This window comes from Macaca mulatta, chromosome 3, assembly GCF_049350105.2.
Source record: "Macaca mulatta isolate MMU2019108-1 chromosome 3, T2T-MMU8v2.0, whole genome shotgun sequence".
Lineage (NCBI taxonomy): Eukaryota > Metazoa > Chordata > Mammalia > Primates > Cercopithecidae > Macaca > Macaca mulatta.
The window spans coordinates 77,584,764-77,592,702 of record NC_133408.1 but is presented as its reverse complement, the minus strand read 5'-3'; the positions used below and the strand labels follow the sequence as shown (position 1 = coordinate 77,592,702).

General features: G+C 32.8%; 1 non-coding gene across 1 annotated transcript; it reads right to left on the bottom strand.

Moving 5' to 3' along the window:
* Positions 1 to 7,197: 7,197 nt before the first annotated feature.
* LOC114677234 (small nucleolar RNA SNORA4) lies at positions 7,198 to 7,341 on the bottom strand. The gene has a single exon (XR_003728525.2). It is a non-coding gene; the product is annotated as a small nucleolar RNA SNORA4 (small nucleolar RNA).
* Positions 7,342 to 7,939: the final 598 nt, after the last annotated feature.

Here is a 7,939-nt window from a genome sequence, read left to right as displayed (position 1 = left end):
TTAGTGGTGACTTTATAGAATAACTACTGTGAATAGTAAGAACTGATTGTATTTCCCTCTAAATTTGGGTCTTTAGTTCCTCTTAGTGATCTTTGGTCTTTTTCTGTGTAGAGGTTTTTCTGTGTTTTGTTAGATTTATTCCTAGGTCACTGATTTTTTTATACTATTAAAATTTTACTTTCTATTTGTTTATTGCTAGAATATAGAAAAAACACTTATTTTGTATATTGGTACCATATCCAGTGACTTTAATAAATTTATGGATTAATTCTAATAGTTTGTGAATTATTTTGGATTATTCCCATATATCATTACATCATTTGTGAATAATTGCAGTTTAACTTCTTTTCTTCCAATTCACTTATCTTTTTCTTTTCTTTGCCTTGATCACACTGGCTAGAACCTCTTATAAAATATCAAAGGTAAGTGAGGATAGTGGCTGTGATTGTTAATTTTATGTGTCAACTTGGCTAGTTCACAGTACCTTCTTTTTTTGTTTTGTTTTGTTTTGTTTTTTTGACACAGAGTCTCGCTCTGTCACCCAGGCTGGGGTACAGTGGTGCGATCTTGGCTCACTGCAACCTACACCTCCCAGGTTCAAGAGATTCTCCTGCCTTACCCTCCTGGCAAATTTTTGTATTTTTAGTAGAGATGGGCTTGGCCAGGCTGGTCTCGAACTCCTGACTTCAGGTGATCCACCCACCTCGGCCTTCCAAAGTGCTGGGATTACAGGTGTGAGCCACTGCGTCCGGCCAGTATTTTTTAGATGTGATTAACATGTAAATCAGTGGACTTTAAGTAAAGCAGTATGCCCTCCCTAATATGGGTGGGCCTCACAGCTGAAGATCTTAATAGAGGAAAGATTGAGATTCCCCAAGACAGAGGGAGCCCTGCCACTGGACTGCCTTTGGACTTGAGCTGTAACATCAACGCTTCCCTGGTCTCCAGCCTGCGGGCCTGCTCTACAGATTTCAGACTTTCCGGCCTCCACAGTCATGTGGGCTCATTCCTTACAATCTGTCTCTCTCCCTGTATATTTATGTGTATGTGTGTGTGTGTGTGTATAGAGATATATGTGTGTGTATACATACATTTTATTGATTCAGTTTCCCTAGAGAACCATAACACAGTGAATATTCTTGTCTCATTCCTTATGTAATGGAGAAAGTTTTCAGTATTTCATGATTAAATATGTTGTGTTTACTGTAGGTTTTTTCTCTCCTTTTTTGGTAGGTAGGTACTTGTCATCAGATTTACAAGGCTCTTTTTATCCTAGTTTGCTGATTTTTTAAAGCTAATTATTAATAGATCTTGAATATTAACCAATGCTTTTATATATTATCTTGGTGTTTATATATTTTTTTCATATGCCGTGTTAATGTGGTAAATTATGATTGATTTTTAAATGAGAAACCAAGTTTTTATTCCTGGAAACTTACTCATGATATATTAGTCTTTTAAATATATTGGCAGCTTTGATACTTGCTACTTTGTTTACAAATGGGATTGGCCATTTTTGTAATGCTCTGATCTGGATTTGTTATCAAGATTGCCCTGGACTCAGAAAAGGAGTTATTAATTATTCACTTCTCTTCTGAGCTCTGGAAGAAATTGTAAATATATTTGTGCATATTTCTTCTTATTTAAAACCTGCAGAATCTTAATTCCAGTATACCTTTTACATAGAGATACTAATAATTTGTGTTTTTTCTCAATCAGTGTTGCTAGGAGGTTATGAATTTTGTTAGCCTTTTTGGCAAACATTTTCACTTTCTTGATTTTCTCTGTTATATGCATTTTCCCCCCATTCTCTTGGTACCTGCTTTTATTGGTACTGGCTCCTTCTACTTTGAGTTTAATTTGCTTTTCTTTTTCAAGCATCTTGAGATAAATGTTAGATCACTGATTATCAATCTTATTTTTAGCAACTTGTTCTTTGTATAGCATTTAAGATTATCAATGTCCCATTAAATCTATGTTAGCAGTATCCCACCAGTTTTGATACACCATATTTTTGTTATTATTTAGTTCAATATATTTTCTAATTTTTCATTTTGATTTCTTTGATCCATGGGTTATAAAGAAGTATTGCCTACTAGCAAAATGTTTGGGTATTTTCCTGGTTATCTTTCTACTTTTTACTTCTAGTTTAATTCTAATGCAGTCAGAGAATCTACACTGTATGACTTTAATCCTCTAAGACCTGGTGTATAGTTATTTTAGTTAATGTTCTATGTGTCCTTGAAAAGAATGTGTATTTTGCGATTTGGAGCTATAGTGCTCCATATATGTCAGATAGATCAAGTTTGTCAAATAGATCAAGTGTTAAGAGCTTCTGTGCCCTTACTGATTTTTGTGTTTGTTTGTTCTATCCAGTCACAGAGAACTTTGTAAAAATCTTTAATTATGATTGTGAATTTGCTGATTTGTTCTTTGAGTTGTGGTAATTTTTCAAAATATATTTTGATGCTATTAAATGCATGCAAATTTAGAATTTTTCTACACTTTTAGTGTCCTCTTTAATTTCTTAATGTGTATTAACTTAAAGCCTGCCTTGTATGAAATTGGTATAGGGTTTGTACAATATATCTTTTTTATCATTTTACTTTGAACTTTTCTGTGTCCTTACTGTTTAAGGTATGTCTCCTAGTACCATTATAAGATATTTAAAAATCCAGTCTGACAATCTTATTATTTAATGAGTAGCATTTGTTCCATTTATACTTCATGTAATTACTAATATCTTTAGATTTAATCTACCATCTTCCTGATTTTTGTCTTATCTGTACTTTCTACCTTTTATTTTTCTCTCTTACTTTCTTTTGTATTAATCATTTATTTTTTTCCTCTCTTATCTTGAATACTCTTATGAATTCTGTTAGTCTTCTTTTAGTTGTTTCCATAGATTACAACATGCATATTTGATTCTACCTTAAGTTAGTGCTTTTAGCAATTCTGGTAAAAATAAAAGAATCTTATAACACTTCAATCCATTGCTTCTTTTACCTTTTTTGATATTTATCAGATATTTAAATTTTACTTAGTATATTACTAGTCTTACTAAAATCTTGAATATTCATTGGTATTTACCAGCATAGTTACCATCTCTGGCGGTGGTGTTTTCTTCCTGTGTCACTGTGCTTCCATGGAAATCATTTTCCATCTGCATGAACATCTCCTTTTAGTATTTCCTGGAGTGTACATGGTTTCACTAGGTTTAGAATTGTTGGTAGGAGTATTTCATTTTCCCAACATTTGTAAAGATTTTATTTTCTGGTTTCCATAGTTTCTGTTAAAAATTCAGTTATCAGGTTTTTTTGGTCATTTTTTTTTTGAAAGTAAGATGTTTATTTTTCTCTGGCTGAATAGAAGATTTGTTTTTCTTTCCTCCTTTCTTTTTCTTTTCTTTTCTTTTTTCTTTTTCTTTCTTTCTTTTTTTTTTTTTTCTTTTTGAGACAGGGTTTTACTCTGTTGCCAAGGTTGATCTTGAACTCCTGAGCTCAAGCAATTCTTTCGCCTTGGCTTCCCAAAGTGCTGGGATTATAGGTGTGGAGCCACCATGCCCAGCCTGTTTTTTTCTTTTTAAGAATTATGTTTCCTTTGCAAGATTTTCTCTTTAACTATAATGTACACGTGTGTGTGTTTGCATGTGTGCTTTGTATTTATCCTGCTTTGAGCTTTTCAAAATTCTTAATTCTGTGTCTTGATGTCCTTTGTCAATTTTGGAAAAATTTTGACCAATTATGCTTTAAACAAGTCTTCTAACCCTATCTTTCCCTCCTGTCCTTATGGGATTTCAATTATACATCCATTGGACCTATTAATCTTGTGCTACACATCTTGTGTGTAATTTCTATTCTGGGGTTTTCTTCTGCATGCCCCAATCTGAAAAATTCTACTGATCTAACTTATATTTCAATAATGTTCTCTTTTGTGTCTAGTATGATATTTAAACCTATCTACTGAATTGTTTATTTCATTTTTTTTGTACTTTTTTTATTTTGGAATTTTCATTTGATTTTGGTAATTTTTCTGCTAAAATCAGTTTAATCTATTTTTATAATCATAATTATTGTTATTTTTAATTGCATGAATGACACGTAATTAAAAATAATTACATCTCAGGTCTGTTTCTGGTAATTTTTGATTGAATATTGGACATTGCGTACAAAGAATTGTTGAGGCTCTGGAAGCTGTTATCCTTTTCTAAGGACAATTTAATTTCTTCTGGCTGGCAGATAATATATGAGCAGATCACTGTGAAACAGACTGGTCTGTTTCCATATTGCCCTTACCCCTAAAGTGTAGCTGTTCTTGGATTTTGTTGAAATCCTAGAGTGTCTACCAGTGTTCTTCCTTCTTAGCAAGCCCTGAAATATTCTTTTTCTCCCCAGCACTATGAGACCTCCAACTTCTCTGCATAGATTTACAAGCCATTATTCTGGTTTATCTGTCTTACCCCTAGAATATACAGCTCAGGAGTTGGCAAATGCCTTTAGAGGAGATTTCATGCAGAGTATCTTAGCTCATCTTTAAAAATAAAAATACATCCTTTTTTCTAGTAACTTGCTCCCTGAAGTCTGGGCTTCTTACTAGCCTTCAACTCCGATTTTTTTCTTCCCTGTTCAGTGGGCCCGCAGCAAGCTCTAGGACACAGTTTTGAGTTCAACCTCTTTGCCCTGAGATGTGAGGGGAAAACTGTAGCAAATAAGGCTTACCTCAATCTTTTTCTCTTCTTACAAAGATCCTGATTTTTCAAATGCTGATTCCTTTTGTTATTCTCCAGTGCTTTCCATAGTTGACTTTTTAAAACAATTTTTTTATTTTAGTAGTTTTGGGGTGCAGGTGGTTTCTGGTTACATGCATAATTTCTTTAGTGGTGATTTCTGAGATTTTGGTGTACCCATCACCTGAGCAATGTACACTGTACACAATATGTAGTCTTTTATCCCTTGCCCCACCCCAACCTTCCCCTTCCAAGTCCCCCAAGTCCATTATGTCATTCTTACGCCTTTGCATCCTCATAGCTTAGCTCCCACTTATAAATGAGAACAATGAGAACATATAATATTTGGTTTTCCATTCTTGAGTTACTTGACTTAGAATAATGGCCTCCAGCTTCATCCAAGTTGCTGCAAAAGACATTATTTCATCCCTTTTTATGGCTGAGTAGTATTCCATGGCATATACATACCACATTTTCTTTATCCACTCATTGGTCGATGGGCACTTAGGTTGGTTTCATATCTTTGCAATTGTGAATTGAGCTGCTACGAAGATGCACATGCATATGTCTTTTTCATATAATGACTTCTTTTTCTGTGGATAGATACCCAGTAGTGGGATTGCTGGATTGAATGGTAGTCCTACTTTTAAGTTCTTTAAGGAATCTCCATATCCACAGTTGACTTTGGGTTTGATAGTTATTCTTGGTGAGATAGTTTTAATCCAAGTATTACTCAATATAAATAGGAGTGTAATTCTAGTGAATTTTGAGAAATTTGATCTTTTAGTCCTTGGTGTTGCTGTTAAGGAGTCAGTGTCAATTTTACTCTTTACCCTTTGTAAGAAATGTGTTTAGTTTATAGTGCTTTCCATGTTTCTGTATCTTACTGGTATTATGTCTACTGGTTTTTGAGAGTAGAAAGATAAAATCTCCAACATGACTGAATTTGACTGTTTCTCCCATCAGTTGTTATTAGTTTGCTTCATGGATTTTGAAATTCTATTATTAGGTGCATCTATTTAAGAATTCAATGTCTTGATGAATTGACCCCTCATCATTATGTAATGTCCCTACTTACCTCCTCAAACTTATGCCTAGTTTTAAAATCTATCTTGTGAATGTAAATATAATTACTCTAGCTTTCTTATGGTCAGTGTTTGCATGGGATTTCCTTTACCATCTTTTTGGCTTTTAACATACTGTGTCTTTATATTTAAGTATGGTTTTTATAGGTAACGTATAGTTACATCTTGATTTTTTTTCAGGCTTTTTAAAGATGTATAATTGATAAGTAAAATGTTATCTATTTATGGTGTACAATGTGGTATTTTTAAAGTATATGTACATTATGAGATGGTTAAGTCAAGATAATTAACATAACATCTAGATTTTTCATTAAATCTGATGATCTCTGACTTGTTGCAAACATAAATTCTTGGGCTGTTCTCTAGACCTACTGAACTGGAAATGTCAAGTGATTTTAGTTTATACTCATGTTTGAGAACCATTGATTAAGGGTTACATGTACTTATCACAGTCTACCTTTAAATAATATTATGCCACTGCATGTATGATGTAAGAGTTACAGCAGTATAATCTGTTTCCTTCTTTCTGTTCTTTTTATTGTTACACATTTTACTTCTACTAGCTATAAATTCCGAGAGACATTGCTATAAGTTTTGTTTTAAATGGTTAATTAACTTTCCAAAAAATTTTTTAAAGAAAAAAAGTGAATTGAGAAAAAATTTCCAGCACCCTTTCCTTCTTTGTGTACTATATTTTCTTCTAGTATCATTTTTATTCGGTCTGAGGATCTTTTAAAATCTGTTTATTTCTGCTGGTAAAGAAATTCAGGTTTTGTTTGTCAACAGAAGATTTTGTTCAATTTCAATTTTGAAATATATTTTCACTGAGTATAGCTTTGGTAGATTGTTGGGTTGGTAGATTTTTTTCTTCTTCAAACATTTGAATGGTAACATTTATTATCTTTTGACTTGCAATAGTTTCTGATGAGGAATCTGTAAATTTTTATTTTTTTCTCTGTATATGTTTTTATCCTGGGCACTTTTAAGGTTTTTATATCAATGATTTCATCAATTTAATTATAGTGTACTTTTATTTTGTGTCTATGTATGTCTTTTTTAAATCTAGCTTTGGGTTGATAGAACTTCTTGGGTCTATGGTATATAGTTTTCATCAAATTTGGTAGTGTTTTAGCCATTATTTCTTTCACTAATTTTTAATGTTCCTTTCTTTCTCTTTTCAGTTTCTAGAACTCCAACAGCACAGCTGTTAGAACATTTGCTGTTGTTCCACAGGCCACAGAAACTTTTATTCTCCTTCTTCCCCTCCTCCTCCTCTATCTTCCTTGTTTTTTTTCTTTTTACTCTCTGCTTTAGTTTCAATCCTTTCTATTGCTATGACTTCAGGCTCATTGATCTTTATTTCCTTTTTTTCTTTTTCATTTATGTAATATAAGCCACAAAATAGTGGTGAACTATACTAAGGGATATAGCCCACTGTTATGTGTGGTCTTTTCTTTATTTTCCAAAACAGCCCAAGTAGTTAAAGGTTATTTTAAAAACTTCCACCCCACAAAAAGTAACTTTTGATAGATCTTTGTTTCTTTAGGGTTTAATTTGCTGTCAATTTTTAAAATCTTAGTGATTTTTTTACTCCATATTTTGTATTTTTTTCCTTTTAGATGTTCCATTTGGGTCTTTCTTATATAGTCTATTTCTTTCTTAATTATGTTCATGTTTTCCTTTAAATCTTCGAGTATATTTTTAAAAATTATAATAGCTGTTTTAGGGTTTTTGTTTGCTAATTTCATATTTTTTGGTTATTTCTGGTTCTGTTTCTACCAACTGGTTCTAGTACATGTACTTTTGCTACTTCATATGTCTAGTAATTTTTTAACTGAATTCTGGCACCATTTTTAAGTCAGGAACCTTTCAGAGTCACTCCTGAATCCATATATTCCTCAAGATCTGGCTACTCTGGCTGATAGAAACTGAGCACTGTATGAGTTCTGGAAATATTCTGACTTGTAGCTCCCTAGTTGTTTCCTCAGTTGTTCTTTGCCTGGCCTCTGGAAATTTCACTTATGTGTGCCTGAATTTTTATTGATACAACAAATTAAGGGGATGTTTGACTTCCACAAGACTGGACTCTGTTTAGCTCCCCTCTTCCTGGTACTTTGCTCTGAAAATT